We start from the raw sequence: 17,570 nt of genomic DNA on the forward strand, positions 1-17,570 counted from the left end.
GAAACACAAACGGAGGGAGCGAGATACACACAAATTGCGAGGGAGAGCAAGAAACACCAAAGGGGGAGAGAGTGAAACACAACTGAGGGAGAGAGAGAGAGAAAAAAAACACAACCTGGGGGAGACAGGGAGAAACACAAACTTGGGAGACAGAGAGAGACAAACATAAACTGGGGAGAGGGTGAGAAACACAAACTGGGGGAGAGAGAGAAACACAAACTGAGGGAGAGAAAGAGAAACACAAACTGAGGGAGAGAGAGAGAAACACAAACTGGGGAGGCAGAGAGTGAAAAGCAAACAGAGAGAGAAAGAGAAACACATACTGAGGAGAGAGAGAGAGAAACACAAATGGGGAGAAAGCGAAATAAAAACTGAGGGAGAGAGAGCGAAACAGAAACAGATGGAGAGAGAGAAACACAAACTCAGGGAGAGACAGAGAGAAAAACAAATTGAGGGAGAGAGAGAAACACAAACTGAGGAGACAGAGAAACACAAACTGGGGAGCGAGAGAGAAACACAAACTGAGGGAGAGAGAGAGAAACACAAACTGAGGGAGAGAGAGAGAAACACAACCTGGGGAGACAGAGAGTGAAAAGCAAACTGAGAGAGTGAAAGAGAAACACATACTGGGGAGAGAGAGAGAAACACAAATGGGGAGAAAGTGAAATAAAAACTGAGGGAGAGAGAGTGAAACACAAACAGATGGAGAGAGAAGAACACAAACTTAGGGAGAGACAGAGAGAGAAAAACAAATTGAAGGAGAGAGAGAAACAAACTGAGGAGACAGAGAGAAACACAAACTGGCAGAGGGACAGATACACACAAACTGAGGGATAGAGAGAGAGAGAGAAAAACAAATTGCGGGAGAGAGAGAAAGACAAACTAAGGGAGACAGAGAGAAACACAAACTGGGGAGAGAGAGAGAAACACAAACTGGGGGAGAGAGAGAGAAACACAAACTGGGGAGAAAGAGGGAGAAACACAAACTGAAATAGAGAGGGAGCGAGAAACAAACTGGGGAGAAAGGGGGAGAAACACAAACTGAAATAGAGAGGGAGCGAGAAACAAACTGGGGACGAGAGACAGAGACACACAAACTGAGGGAGAGAGAGAGAAACAAAACTGGGGAGAAAGAGAGAGAGAAACACATACTGTGCAGAGCAAGAGAGAAACAGAAACTGGGGGGAGAGAGAGATACACAAACTGGGGGAGGGAAAGAAACACAAACTGAGGAGAGGGAGAGAAATACCAGCTGAGGGAGAGAGAGTGAAACACAAATCAGGGTGAGAGAGACACACAATCTAGGGGGAGAGATGGAACCACAACTGGGGAGAGAGAGACACACATAAACTGGGGAAGAGAGAAAAACAATAACGGGAGAGATAGGGAGAAACAAACTGGGGGAAAGAGAAGAACCGTAAACTAGCGGAGAGAGAGAGAAACACTAACTGGGAGAGAGAGAGAGAAACACCAACTGAGGGAGAAAGAAACTCAAACTGGGGAGAGAGCGAAACACAAACAGGTGGAGAGAGAGAAACACAAACTAGGGGAGAGAGAGAGAAACACAAACTGGGGGAGAGAGAAACAGAAACTGTGGGAGAGAGAGAGAAACACAAACTGAAATAGAGAGGGACCAAGAAACAAACTGGGGGCGAGAGAGAGACATACATAAACTGAGGGAGAGAGAGAGAAACAAAACTGGGGAGAATGAGAGAAACACATACTGTGAAGAGCGAGAGATAAACAGAAACTGGGGGGAGAGAGAGATGCACAAACTGGGGGAGGGAAAGAAACACAAACTGAGGAGAGGGAGAGAAATACCAGCTGAGGGAGAGAGAGTGAAACACAAATCGGGATGAGAGAGAAACACAATCTAGGGGGAGAGATGGAAACACAACTAGGGAGACAGAGACACACATAAACTGGGGAAGAGAGAAAAACAATAATGGGAGAGATAGGGAGAAACAAACTGGGGGGTAGAGAAGATCCATAAACTAGGGGAGAGAGAGAGAAACACAAACTGGGGGAGTGAGAGAAACACAACTGTGGAGAGAGAGAAACACAATCTGTGGGGAGAGAGAGAAATACCAACTGAGAGAGAGAGAGAAATACAAACGAAGAGAGAGGGAGAAACACAAACTGGGGAGAGACAGAGAAACACAAACTGGGGAGAGAAGAAAGAGAGAAACACAAACTCAGGAGAGAGAGAGAAACAAAAACTGGGCTGAATGAGAAACACAAACTGGGGGAGAGAGGGAGAAACACAAACTTAGGGAGAGAGAGAAACACAACTGAGGGAGAGAGAGAGAAACACAACCTGGGGGTGAGAGAATGAAACACAAACTTAGGAGAGAGAGAGAGATGGAAACACTGTCTGGGTAGGGAGTGAGAGAAACACGCACTGGGGAGAGAGAGTAGAAACACAAACTGGGGAGAGCAAGAGAAACACAAACTGTGGAGAGAAAGAGAGAGAGAGAAACACAATCTGGGGAGAGCAAGAGAGAAACACAAATGGAGGGAGCGAGATACACACAAATTGCGAGGGAGAGCAAGAAACACAAAAGGGGGAGAGAGTGAAACACAACTGAGGGAGAGAGAGAGAGAAAAAAAACACAACCTGGGGGAGACAGGGAGAAACACAAACTTGGGAGACAGAGAGAGACAAACACAAACTGGGGAGAGGGTGAGAAACACAAACTGGGGGAGAGAGAGAAACACAAACTGAGGGAGAGAGAGAGAAACACAAACTGAGGGAGAGAGAGAGAAACACAAACTAGGGAGACAGAGAGTGAAAAGCAAACAATGAGAGAAAGAGAAACACATACTGGGGAGAGAGAGAGAGAAACACAAATGGGGAGAAAGTGAAATAAAAACTGAGGAAGAGAGAGCGAAACAGAAACAGATTGAGAGAGAGAGAAACACAAACTGAGGGAGAGAGAGAGAAACACAACCTGGGGAGACAGAGAGTGAAAAGCAAACTGAGAGAGTGAAAGAGAAACACATACTGGGGAGAGAGAGAGAAACACAAATGGGGAGAAAGTGAAATAAAAACTGAGGGAGAGAGAGCGAAACACAAACAGATGGAGAGAGAAGAACACAAACTCAGGGAGAGACAGAGAGAGAACAACAAATTGAAGGAGAGAGAGAAACAAACTGAGGAGACAGAGAGAAACACAAACTGGCGGAGGGACAGATACACACAAACTGAGGGATAGAGAGAGAGAGAGAAAAACAAATTGCGGGAGAGAGAGAAAGACAATCTAAGGGAGACAGAGAGAAACACAAACTAGGGGAGAGAGAGAGAGAAACACAAACTGAAATAGAGATGGAGCAAGAAACAAACTGGGGGCGAGAGAGAGACATACATAAACTGAGGGAGAGAGAGAGAAACAAAACTGGGGAGAATGAGAGAAACACATACTGTGAAGAGCGAGAGAGAAACAGAAACTGGGGGAGAGAGAGATACACAAACTGGGGGAGGGAAAGAAACACAAACTGAGGAGAGGGAGAGAAATACCAGCTGAGGGAGAGAGAGTGAAACACAAATCGGGATGAGAGAGAAACACAATCTAGGGGGAGAGATGGAAACACAACTGGGGAGACAGAGACACACATAAACTGGGGAAGAGAGAAAAACAATAACGGGAGAGATAGGGAAAAACAAACTGGGGGAGAGAGAAGATCCGAAAACTAGGGGAGAGAGAGAGAAACACAAACTGGGGGAGAGAGAGAAAAACACAAACTGAGGGAGAGAGAAACACAAACTGGGGAGAGAGAGAAACACAAACTTGGGGAGATAGAGAAATACAAAATGGGGGAGAGAGGGAAACACAAACTGGGGGAGAGAGAGAAACACAAACTGGTGGCGATAGAGAAATACAAATTGGGGAGAGAGAGTGAAACACACACTGAGGGAGGGAGAAACACAAATTGAGGGAGAGAGAGAGAAACACAAACTGGGGAGAGAGAGATATACAATCTGGGAGAGAGAGAGAGAAATACCAACTGAGGGAGAGAGAGTGAAACAGAAACTGGGAAGGGAGAGAAACACAAACTGTGGGAGAGAGAGAGAAATACCAACTGAGGGCGAGAGAGAAACGCAACTGCCGAGAGAGAATCACAAACTGGGGAGGGTGAGAGAAACACAAATGAAGTGAGAGCGAGAAACACAAACTGGGGAGAGACAGAGAAACATAAACTGGGGAGAGAAGAAAGAGAGAAACACAAACTCGGGAGAGAGAGAGAAACACAAACTGGGCTGAATGAGAAACACAAACTGGGGGCGAGAGAGAGAAACACAAGCTGAGGGACGGAGAGATACACATATTGGGAGAGCGAGAAACATAAAAGGGGGAGAGAGTGAAACACAACTGAGGGAGAGAGAGAGAGAGAAAAAACACAACCTGGGAGAGACAGGGAGAAACAGAAATTGGGAGATAGAGAGAGACAAACACAAACTGGGGAGAGGGTGAGAACCACAAACTGGGGGAGAGAGACAGAGAAACACAAACTGAAGGAGAGCAAGAGAGAGAAAAACAAATTGAGGAAGAGAGAGAAACACAAACTGAGGAGACAGAGAGAAACACAACCTGGCAGAGGGAGAGATACACACAAACTGAGGGATAGAGAGAGAGAGAGAAAAACAAATTGCGGGAGAGAGAGAAAGACAAACTAAGGGAGACAGAGGGAAACACAAACTAGGGGAGAGAGAGCAAAACACAAACTGGGGAGAAAGAGAGAGAAACACAAACTGAAATAGAGAGGGAGCGAGAAACAAACTGGGGGCGAGAGAGAGACACACACAAACTGAGGGATAGAGAGAGAGAAACAAAACTGGGGAGAAAGAGAGAGAGAAACACATACTGTGGAGAGCAACAGAGAAACAGAAACTGGGGGGAGAGAGAGATACACAAACTGGGGGAGGGAAAGAAACACAAACTGAGTAGAGGGAGAGAAATACCAGCTGAGGGAGAGAGAGTGAAACACAAATCGAGGTGAGAGAAAAACACAATCTAGGGGGAGAGATGGAAACACAACTGGGGAGAGAGAGACACACATAAACTGGGGAAGAGAGAAAAACAATACTGGGAGAGATAGGGAGAAACAAACTGGGGGAGAGAGAAGAACCATAAACTAGAGGAGAGAGAGAAAAACACAAACTGGGAGAGAGAGAGAGAGAGAAACACAAACTGGGAGAGAGGGAGAAACACAAACTGAGGGAGAAAGAAACACAAACTGGGGAGAGAGAGAAACACAAATGGGGGAGAGAGAGAAATACAAAATGGGGGAGAGAGGGAAACACAAACTGGAGGAGAGAGAAACACAAACTGGTGGAGAGAGAGAAATACAAATTGGGGCGAGAGAGTGAAACACAAACTGAGGGAGAGAGAAACACAAATTGAGGGAGAGAGAGAGAAACACAAACTGGGGAGAGAGAGATATACAATCTGGGCGAGAGAGAGAGAGAGAAATACCTACTGAGGGAGAGAGAGCGAAACACAAACTGTGGAGGGAGAGAAACACAATCTGTGGGAGAGATAGCGAAATACCAACTGAGGGCGAGAGAGAAACACAACTGTGGAGAGAGAGAAACACAATCTGGGGGGAGAGAGAGAAATATCAACTGAGGGAGAGAGAGAAACACAAACGAAGAGAGAGAATCACAAACTGGGGAGGGTGAGAGAAACACAAACTGGGGAGAGAAGAAAGAGATAAACACAAACTCGTGAGAGAGAGAGAAACACAAACTGGGCTGAAAGAGAAACACAAACTGGGGGAGAGAGAGAAATACAACTGAAGGAGAGAGAGAAACACAACCTGGGGGTGAGAGAATGAAACACAAACTTGGGAGAGAGAGAGAGAGGGAAACATTATCTGGGGAGGGAGTGAGATAAACACACTGGGGAGAGCGAGTAGAAACACAAACTGTGGAGAGAGAGAGAGAAACACAAACTGAGGGAGCGAGAGAGAGAAACACAAACTGAGGGAGCGAGAGAAACACAAATTGGGAGGGAGAGTGAGAAACACAAATTGGGAGGGAGAGCGAGAAACTCAAAAGGGGAGAGAGAGAAACACAACTGAGGGAGAGAGAGAGAGAAAAAACACAACCTGGGAGAGAGAGAGGGAGACAAACAGAAACTGGGGAGAGGGTGAGAAACACAAACTGGGGAAGAGAGAGAAACACAAACTGGGGAGAGAGAGAGACAAACACAAACTGGGGAGAGAGAGAGAAACACTAACAGGGGGAGAGAGAGAAACACGAACTGGGGGTGAGAGAGAAACACAAACTGGGGAGAGAGAGAAACACAAACTGAAGGAGAGAGAGATAGAAACACAAACTGCGGAGAGAGAGAGAAAAGCAAACTGGGGGAAAGAGAGAGAAACAGAAACACTGGGGGTGAGAGAATGAACACAAACTTGGGAGAGAGGGGGAAACACTATCTGGGGAGGGAGTGAGAGAAACACACTGGGGAGAGAGAGTAGAAACACAAACTGGGGAGAGCGAGAGAAAAACAAACTGTGGAGAGGGAGAGAGAGAAACACAAATTGGAGAGAGAGAGAAACACAAACTGAGGGAGCGAGGGAAACACAAATTGGGAGGAAGAGCGAGAAACACAAAAGGAGGATAGAGTGAAACACAACTGAGGGAGATAGAGAGAGAAAAACACAACCTGGGGGAGACAGGGAGAAACACAAACTTGGGAGAGAGAGAGAGACAAACACAACTGGGGAGAGGGTGAGAAACACAAACTGGGGAAGAGAGAATCACAAACTGGAGAGAGAGCGAGAAACACAAACTGGGGGAGAGAGAGAAACACAACTGAGGGAGAGAGAGAGAAACACAAACTGGGGAGAGAGAGAAACACAAACCGGGGAAAGATGGATAAACACAAACTGAAGGAGAGAGAGAGAGAAACACAAATGGGGGAGAGAGAGAAACAGAACTCAGGGAGAGAGAAACACAAACTGGGGTAGAGAGAAACACAAACCGGGGAAAGATGGAGAAACACAAACTGAAGGAGAGAGAGAGAGTAACACAAACTGGGGAGAGAGAGAGAAACAAAAACTGGGTGAGAGAGAGAAACACAAACTGGGGGAGAGAGAGAAACACAAACTGGGGGAGAGAGAGAAATACAAACTGGGGAGAGAGAGAAACACAACTGAGGGAGAGAGAGAGAAACACAAACGGGGGGAGAGAGAGAAATACAAAATGGGGGAGAGAGGGAAACACAAACTGGGGAGGGAGAAACACAAACTGGTGCAGAGAGAGAAATACAAATTGGGGCAAGAGAGTGAAACACAAACTGAGGGAGAGGGAGAGAAACACTAACTGGGGGAGAGAGAGAGAAACACAAACTGGGCAGAGAGAAACACAAACTGAAGGAGAGAGAGAGAAACACAAACTGGGAAGTGAGTGAGAAACACAAACTGTAGAGAGAGAGAGAGAAAAGCAAACTGGGGGAAAGAGAGAGAAACAGAAACTGGGGAGAGAGAGAGAAAAACAAAACTGACGGAGAGAGCAAGAGAAACACAAACTGGGGAGAGAGAAACACAAACTGGGGGAGAGAGAGAAACACAAACTGAGGGAGAGAGCAACACAAACTGGGGGAGAGAGAGAGATAAACACAAACTGGGGAGAGGGAGGCACACAAACTGGGGGAGAGAGAGAGAATCAGAAACTGGGGAGAGAGAGAGACAAACACAAACTAGGGGAGAGAGAGAGAAACATTAACTGGGGGAGAGAGAGAAACACAAACTGGGGAGAGAGAGAAACACAAACTGGGGAGAGAGAGAAACACAAACTGGGGAGAGAGAGAAACACAAACTGAAGGAGAGAGGGAGAAACACAAACTGGGAAGAGAGCGAGAAACACAAACTGCGGAGAGAGAGAGAAAAGCAAACTGGGGGAAAGAGAGAGAAACAGAAACACTGGGGGTGAGAGAATGAAACACAAACTTGGGAGAGGGAGAGGGGGAAACACTATCTGGGGAGGGAGTGAGAGAAACACACTGGGGAGAGAGAGTAGAAACACAAACTGGGGAGAGCGAGAGAAACACAAACTGTGGAGAGAGAGAGAGAGAGAGAGAAACATTAACTGGTGGAGAGAGAGAGAAACACAAACTGAGGAGAGGGAGAGAAATACCAGCTCAGGGAGAGAGAGTGAAACACAAATTGGGGTGAGAGAGAAACACAATCTAGGGGCAGAGATGGAAACACAACTGGGGAGACAGAGACACACATAAACTGGGGAAGAGAGAAAAACAATAACGGGAGAGATAGGGAGAAACAAACTGAGGGTGAGAGAAGAACCGTAAACTAGGGGAGAGAGAGAGAGAAACACAAACTGGGGGAGAGAGAGAAAAACACAAACTGAGGGACAAAGAAACACAAACTGGGGAGAGAGAGAAACACAAACTGGGGGAGAGAGAGAAACACAAACTGGGGGAGAGAGAGAAATACAAAATGGGGGAGAGAGGGAAACACAAACTGGGGGAGAGAGAGAAACACAAACTGCTGGAGAGAGAGAAACACAAATTGGGGAGAGAGAGTGAAACACAAACTGAGGGAGAGAGAAACACAAATTGAGGGAGAGAGAGAGAAACACAAACTGGGGAGAAGAGAAACACAATCTGGGGGGAGAGAGAGAAATACCAACTGAGGGAGAGAGAGACACACAAACAAAGTGAGAGAGAGAAACACAAACTGGGGAGAGACAGAGAAACACAAACTGGGGAGAGAAGAAAGAGGGAAACACAAACTCGGGAGAGAGAGAGAAACACAAACTGGGCTGAATGAGGAACACAAACTGGGGGAGAGAGAGAGAAACACAATGAGGGAGCGAGAGATACACAAATTGGGTGAGCGAGAAACATAAAAGGGGGAGAGAGTGAAACACAACTGAGGGAGAGAGAGAGAGAAAAAAACACAACCTGGGGGAGACAGGGAGAAACAGAAATTGGGAGATAGAGAGAGACAAACACAAACTGGGGAGAGGGGGAGAAACACAAACTGGGGGAGAGAGAGAAACACAAACTGGGGAGAGAGAGAGAGAAACACAAACTGAAGGAGAGCGAGAGAGAGAAACACAAACTGGGAAGAGAGAGAAACGCAAACTGGGGAGCGAGAGAGAGAAAAGCAAACTGGGGAGAGAGAGAGAAACAGAAACTGGGGAGTGAGCGAGAAATACAAACTGAGGGAGAGAGCAAGAGAAACACAAACTGGGGAGAGAAAGAGAAACACAAACTGGGGAGAGAGAGAAACACAAACTGAGGGAGGGAGATAGTGTGAGGGTGCCAGTCAGTTCCTTCTGTAACCTCTAGATGGCACCTTCACTTGTTTGTTTTCTTGCCCTTTGTTAATTGTTCCTTGCTTCCTGTGTTAATGCTTAACGGCCTGTTAGCTGTTCATGGGTTGCACCTGGTTTTCTTGGTATATAAGTTCTATGGTTGTTTCACTCCTTGCTCAGTCCTAACCGGGGAATCTGGGGACTAGCCGCCGTTCTGTGGCTCCTGGCTTTAACTAGCTGGGTGCCATGGTTCTCTCGAGTTCTGTTTTTTAAGATGTATTCTCGAGCTTTGTATTTAAGATGTAACTAACTTTGTGTCCTTGTTTCTTAGTCTTGATAAGGTGCTGGGCTGGACTGGCATGTTGCCATGCTGGTGCTTGTCTTGAGCTCTTGAGAAGCCCGTTACCCCGCGGCAGCCCTTCGTGATAGCTTGTCTCGAGTCACGTCTCGGCAAGCTGGTTGCGCTTGTGGTAAGCTTATCCCAGCTCATTATGGACAAGTATGATGCCTCATGGAAGCTGTCCTGAGTCCCTATTCTTGACTAGCCATTTTGTAACTTGTCTCGAGTTCTATGTATAGTGTTCTTCTCTCGAGTTCTATGTGTTATGTGGTTTCCTGTCTCAAGTTCTTACGTATGCTGTTGTGTTCTTGTATGAATCTAGTTATGTGTGAATCTAGTTAAGTAATGAATAAAGTACTGTTCCTTAAGATTGTATACCTGCCTCTAGCCTGGTTTCTGCACTTGGGTCCAGAACCTACCTTGCCCGGCGAGCACGGCCCCGTATCTACACGGCCCCGTGGCTCCCCAACCCTGACAGAGAGAAACACAAACTGAGGGAGAGAGAGAGAAACACAAACTGAGGGAGACAGAGAGTGAAAAGCAAACTGAGAGAGAGAAAGAGAAACACATACTGGGGATGATGTGCCATAATAAATCCGAGACTCGATGTTAGCGAAACAAAACAAGGCTTTTATTGACTTAGAAGGTAACACACAGGGGAGCATGTAGCTTCCATCCAGAGGTCTGCCATACTGGATGTGCTGCAGGCTGGGCCAGCTTACATAGGAGCCAGGTATGGGCGGAGCCCTACACACAGTACAATACAATGGAAATGAAACTGAAACCAACCACAGTCACAGGCAGAGAAATACTGATGAGTGATGAATGGAATATTTCATCACATTCACCCCTTCTACAGATTTAGTCTGTTCGGGGGTTTGATAGTCCTCTGCGACCGACGTGGCTGCTGTGGTGCCACGGGTGTCGGCTGGGTGTCCCCGGTGGCCTCCTGGGTCTCTGCCGGGGGTGCCGCCAGGGTTGTTGAAGGGGTAGTTGGTGGGGGTACCGTTGGTCGATGTTCTTCCGGGGGTGATGAAAGAGTAGTGGGTGGGTAAGAGTTGCTGTGGTCGTTGTTGCTGCTGTTGTCGTGGTTGTTGTCGTTACCGGCTGGGGCAACGTCTTTTATGGACACGGTGTCCTCCCTTCCGTCGGCATGCCGGACATACGCGTATTGGGGGTTGGCGTGGAGTAGGTGCACTGACTCCACGAGAGGGTCCGTCTTGTGGCCCCTCACATGCCTTCGCACGAATACCGGACCTGGGGTGGAGAGCCATGACGGCATGGATACGCCTGAGGTGGATTTCCGGGGAAAGACAAACATTCGCTCATGAGGCGTGGCATTAGTGGCAGTACACAATAGCGACTGTATCGAATGGAGCACATCTGGGAGGACTTCCTGCCAGCGGGAGATAGGGAGGCCTTTGGTCCTTAGAGCTAGAGTGACTGCTTTCCATACTGTCCCGTTCTCTCGCTCCACTTGACCGTTACCCCGGGGGTTGTAGCTGGTGGTACGGCTCGTGGCGATCCCCCTGGACAGCATGTACTGGCGTAGCTCTTCACTCATGAAGGACGCCCCCCTATCCGTATGGATGTAGCTCGGCATACCGAACAGGCAGAACAGGCTGTTGAGGCATTTAATGACCGTGGCGCTGGTCATGTCTGGGCAGGGGAAGGCGAATGGGAACTGGGAGTATTCGTCCACAATGTTCAGGAAGTAAACATTGCGGTCGACGGACGGGAGGGGGCCCTTGAAATCTAAGCTGAGCCGCTCAAAGGGCTGTGTAGCTTTGATTAAGTGGGCTCTATCTGGGCGCTGGAACCGAGGCTTGCACTCAGCGCAAGTGTGACAGTTCCTGGTCAGGGACCGAACTTCCTCAATCGAGTAGGGTAAGTTGCGGGACTTTATGAAGTGGAACAGCCGCGTGACCCCTGGGTGGCAGAGGTCATTGTGGAGGGTCTGTAGCCGATCCCCGGTGGCGCTGGCACACATCCCTCGTGAGAGGGCGTCGGGGGATTCGTTAAGGGCCCCTGGCCGGTAAATGATGTCATAATCGAAGGTGGAGAGCTCGATCCGCCACCTAAGAATCTTATCATTTTTAATCTTCCCCCTCTGTTTATTATTGAACATAAACGCTACCGACCGCTGGTCGGTAAGCAGGGTGAAGCATTTGCCGGCTAGGTAGTGGCGCCAGTGGCGCACTGCCTCCACGATGGCTTGGGCCTCCTTTTCTACGGAGGAGTGTCTGATCTCGGGCCCTTGGAGGGTCCTCGAGAAGAAAGCTACGGGCCGCCCTACCTGGTTGAGGGTGGCCGCCAAGGCAAAGTCAGACGCATCACTTTCCACTTGAAAGGGAGTGTTCTCGTCCACTGCCTGTAGCGTGGCCCGCTCAATATCCTGCTTAATGCTTTTGAAGGCAGCATGGGCCTCAGCAGAGAGCGGAAAAGAGGATGCTTTCAAGAGGGGGCGGGCTTTGTCGGAGTAGTTGGGGACCCATTGGGAATAATAAGAAAATAACCCCAGGCACCTTTTCAGGGCTTTGGGAGTGTTGGGCAGGGGCAGCTCCCGTAGGGGGCGCAATCGGTCGGGGTCTGGTCCGATTTCCCCATTCTCCACCACGCTGCCTAGTATGCAGAGGCGTGTGGTGTTGTAAACGCACTTGTCCTCGTTGTAGGTGAGGTTGAGTTTTTGTGCGGTTTTCAGGAATCTCTCGAGGTTCGAGTCGTGATCCTGCTGGTTGTGACCGCAGATGGTGACGTTGTCGAGGTAGGGGAAGGTTGCCTGCAAGTGGTGGTCATCGACCATGCGGTCCATCTCCCTCTGGAAGACCGAGACCCCATTCGTCACCCCAAAGGGGACTCTGAGGAATTGGTAGAGGCGTCCGTTCGCCTCGAAGGCGGTGTACGGGCGGTCCTCTGGTCTGATAGGGAGCTGGTGGTACGCTGACTTGAGGTCGATGGTGGAGAACACCCGGTATTGGGCGATTTGGTTCACCATTTCTGATATGCGGGGTAGCGGGTAGGTGTCTAGTTGGGTGTACTTGTTGATCGTTTGGCTATAGTCGATCACCATCCGTTTCTTCTCGCTACCCCTTACCACCACCACTTGGGCGCGCCACGGGCTATTGCTGCGTTCAATAATGCGCTCTTTCAGGAGCCTGTCTACCTCGGTCGCGATAAACCGCCTGTCCTCCCAGCTGTACCTCCTGCTTTTGGTCGCTATTGGCCGGCAGTTAGGGGTAAGGTTCGCGAATAGCGAAGGCGGCTTTACCTTCAGGGTAGCCAGACCACACACTGTGAGGGGCGGCTGGGACCCACCGTAATTGAGCGTGATGCTTTGGTGGTAGCACTGGAAATCCAGGCCCAAGATCATGCTCGCACATAGATTCTTCATGATTAATACTTTAAAATTATCGTATACAGTTCCGTTAACAGACAATTGTACCGTGCAGTAACCCATAATGGTCGATGTCTGGGTTTTATCAGCCATGGAGATGGTACCCCGAGTAGGGACCACCTTTAGGGAGAGTTGTTGTACCAGTTCAGGGTGGATAAAACTCTCCGTGCTTCCACTGTCAATTAAACATTTAACCCTGCACCCGTTTACCTCGATGTCCACCATTGATTTGGATAGCGGGTGCGGCCTGGTCTGGTCCACTGTGACCGATGCCACTGTAGGGCCCTGATCGAGACAAGATGGCATCCACGCTGTCTGCTCACAAGATGGCGGACCCCACGAGGTCGGGCAAGATGGCGTCCAAGATGGCCGCTCCCACGGCGCACACGCGGCGGTGGCGGGTTTTGGTTTTCCGGCGGGGTTCCCTCTGCACACCTTCCCGAAGTGCCCCTTCTTACCGCACTTAAAGCAGGTGGTGCCTTTCGCCGGGCACAGGTTTCTGGTGTGCTTCGGCTGCCCGCAGAAGTAGCAGTTGGGTCCCCGATGCGTCGCGGCTGTCGTAGGGCTTCTGGGGGGAGAGTGGAGCCCCAACGGTGTCGGGCTGCCGGGCGGGAAAGATGCCTTCCAAGATGGCGGCGCCCTTGGTGCACACGTGCCGGCGTGGACGGCGCGGGCTGAAGAGTAGGCGTCCGAGTTTCTCTGGGCCACATCCGGGGATCATGCTGTGACCGCAGCCTGTTTCAGGTCCAATCCCGTTTTTTCCAGCAGTCTCTGCCGGATGTAAGTGGAGCTGAGGCCTGTGATAAAGGCATCGTGAACAAGTTCGTCAGTGTACACTGCGGCTTTTACATCTTGGCACTTGCAGTCTTTGCCAAGCGTTTTCAGGGTGCCTAGGAACTCCTCCACCGATTCCCCAGGTCGAGTAGCGAGCAGGTGCCTAGCATACACCTCATTCGTAGGCTGCTGGTAATGCGCCTTTAAGATGTCACAGGCGGCCGGGTACATGTCGGCGTCTTGGATGAGGGGGTAAACCCGGTGGCTTACCCAATTCCGCAGAATTCCGAGTTTCATACTCGCAGCGTCCGTAGCGTCTTTGACGGCTGCGGAATTGTCCAGGAAGAATTCCATACACATAAACCAGTGTCCGAAGCGTGCCGATGCGTCCGAAGCATGCTGGTCCAAATCCAAACGTTCGGGTTTCAAGAGTTGATCCATTGTGTTGAAAATTAAGTCAATAAAATTGATGTGCCTCAATAAATCCGAGACTCAATGTTAGCGAAACAGAACAAGGCTTTTATTGACTTAGAAGGTAACACACAGAGGAGCATGTATCTTCCATCCAGAGGTCTGCCGTACTGGATGTGCTGCAGGCTTGGCCAGCTTACATAGGAGCCAGGTATGGGCGGAGCCCTACACACAGTACAATACAATGGAAATGAAACTGAAACCAACCACAGTCACAGGCAGAGAAATACTGATGAGTGATGAATGGAATATTTCATCACAGGGGAGAAAGAGAGAAACACAAATGGGGAGAAAGAGAAATAAAAACTGAGGGAGAGAGAGCGAAACACAAACAGAGGGAGCGAGAAGAACACAAACTCAGGGGGAGACAGAGAGAGAAAAACAAATTACGGGAGAGAGAGAAAGACAAACTAAGGGAGACAGAGAGAAACACAAACTAGGGGAGAGAGAGCGAAACACAAACTGGGGAGAAAGAGAGAGAAACACAAACTGAAATAGAGAGGGAGCGAGAAACAAACTGGGGGAGAGAGACACACACACAAACTGAGGGAGAGAGAGAGAGAGAAACACATACCGTGGAGAGCAAGAGAGAAACAGAAACTGGGGAGAGAGAGAGATACACAAACTGGGGGAGGGAAAGAAACACAAACTGAGGAGAGGGCAAGAAATACCAGCTGAGGCAGAGAGAGTGAAACACAAATCAGGGTGAGAGAGAAACACAATCTACGGGGAGAGATGGAAACACAACTGGGTAGAGAGAGACACACATAAACTGGGGAAGAGAGAAAAACAATATTGGGAGAGATAGGGAGAAACAAACTGGGGGAGAGAGAAGATCCGTAAACTAGGGGAGAGAGAGAGAAACACAAACTGGGAGAGAGAGAGAAACACAAACTGAGGGAGAAAGAAACACAAACTGGGGAGAGAGAGAAACACAAACTAGGGGAGAGAGAGAAATACAAAATGGGGGAGAGAGGGAAACACAAACTGGGGGAGAGAGAGAAACACAAACTGGTGGAGAGAGAGAAACACAAATTGGGGAGAGAGAGTGAAACACAAACTGAGGGAGAGAGAAACACAAATTGAGGGAGAGAGAGAGAAACACAAACTGGGGAGAGAGAGAAACACAATTTGGGGGGAGAGAGAGAAATACCAACTGAGGGAGAGAGAAACACCAACGAAGTGAGAGAGTGAAACACAAACTGGGGAGAGACAGAGAAACACAAACTGGGGAGAGAAGAAAGAGGGAAGCACAAACTCGGGAGAGAGAGAGAAACACAAACTGGGCTGAATGAGGAACACAAACTGGGGAGAGAGAGAGAAACACAAACTGAGGGAGCGAGAGATACACAAATTGGGAGAGCGAGAAACATAAAAGGGGGAGAGAGTGAAACACAACTGAGGGAGAGAGAGAGAGAAAAAAAACACAACCTGGGGGAGACAGGGAGAAACAGAAATTGGGAGATCGAGAGAGACAAACACAAACTGGGGAGAGGGGGAGAAACACAAACTGGGGGAGAGAGAGAAACACAAACTGGGGAGAGAGAGAGAAACACAAACTGAAGGAGAGCGAGAGAGAGAAACACAAACTGGGAAGAGAGAGAAACGCAAACTGGGGAGAGAGAGAGAGAAAAGCAAACTGGGGAAAGAGAGAGAAACAGAAACTGGGGAGAGAGAGAAAAATAGAAACTGAAGGAGAGAGCGAGAGAAACACAAACTGGGGAGAGAGAGAGAAACACAAACTGGGGAGAGAGAGAAACACAAACTGAGGGAGAGAGAGAGAAACACAAACTGAGGGAGAGAGGGAGAAACACAAACTGAGGGAGACAGAGAGTGAAAAGCAAACTGAGAGAGAGAGATATACAATCTGGGAGAGGGAGAGAGAAATACCAACTGAGGGAGAGAGTGAAATACAAACTGGGGAGGGAGAGAAACACAATCTGTGGGAGAGAGAGAGAAATACATACTGAGGGCGAGAGAGAAACACAACTGCGGAGAGAGAGAAACACAATCTGGGGGGAGAGAGAGAAATACCAACTGAGGGAGGGAGCAAAACACAAACGAAGAGAGAGGGAGAAACACAAACTGGGGAGAGAGAGAGAAACACAAACTGGGGAGAGAAGAAAGAGAGAAACACAAACTCAGGAGAGAGAGAAACACAAACTGGGCTGAAATAGAAACACAAACTGGGGGAGAGAGAGAGAAACACAAACTGAGGGAGAGAGAGAAATACAACTGAGTGAGAAAGAGAGAAACACAACTTGGGGGTGAGAGAATGAAACATAAATTTGGGAGAGAGAGAGAGGGAAACACTATCTGGGGAGGGAGTGAGAGAAACACACATATGGGAGAGAGAGTAGAAACACAAACTGGGGAGAGCGAGAGAAACACAAACTATGGAAACAGAGAGAGAGAGAGAGAAAAAAACACAAACTGGGGAGAACGAGAGAGATAAACACAAACTGAGGGAGCGAGAGAAACACAAATTGGGAGGGAGAGCGAGAAACACAAAAGGGAGAGAGAGAAACACAACTGAGGGAGAGAGAGAGAGAAAAACACAACCTGGGGAGATGGAGAAACACAAACTTGGGAGATAGAGAGAGACAAACACAAACTGGGGCGAGGATGAGAAACACAAACTGGGGGAGAGAGAGAAACACAAACTGGGGAGAGAGTGAGAGAAACACAAACTGGGGGAGAGAAACACTAACGGGAGAGAGAGAGAAACACAAACTGGGGAGAGAGAGAGATAAACACAAACTGGGGGAGAGAGAGAGAAACACTTACTGGGGGAGAGAGAGAAGCACAAACTGGGGAGAGAGAAACACAAACTGAAGAAGAGAGAGAGAGAGAAACACAAACTGGGAAAAGAGAGAGAAACACAAACTGGAGAGAGAGAGAGAGAAAAGCAAATGGGGAAAGAGAGAGAAACAGAAACTGGGGAGAGAGAGAAATACAAACTGAGGGAGAGAGCGAGAGAAACACAAACTGGGGATAGAGAGAGAAACACAAACTGGGGGAACAAGAGAAACACAAACTGAGGGAGAGAGAGAGAAAGACAAACTGGGGGAGAGAGAGAGCTAAACACAAACTGGGAAGAGAGAGAATCACAAACTGGAGAGAGAGTAGAAAGAGAGAGAAACACAAACAAGGGAAGAGAGAGACACACAAACTGGGGAGAGAGAGAATCACAAACTGGAGAGGGAAACACAAACTGGGGGAGAGAGGGAGAGAGAGAAACACAAACTAGGGGAGAGAGTGAGAGAAATACAAACTGGGGAGAGAGAGAATCACAAACTGGAGAG

Source organism: Somniosus microcephalus, chromosome 6, assembly GCF_052327205.1.
Source record: "Somniosus microcephalus isolate GS21.2 chromosome 6, FLI_Smic_1.0, whole genome shotgun sequence".
In the NCBI taxonomy this organism is placed as follows: domain Eukaryota; kingdom Metazoa; phylum Chordata; class Chondrichthyes; order Squaliformes; family Somniosidae; genus Somniosus; species Somniosus microcephalus.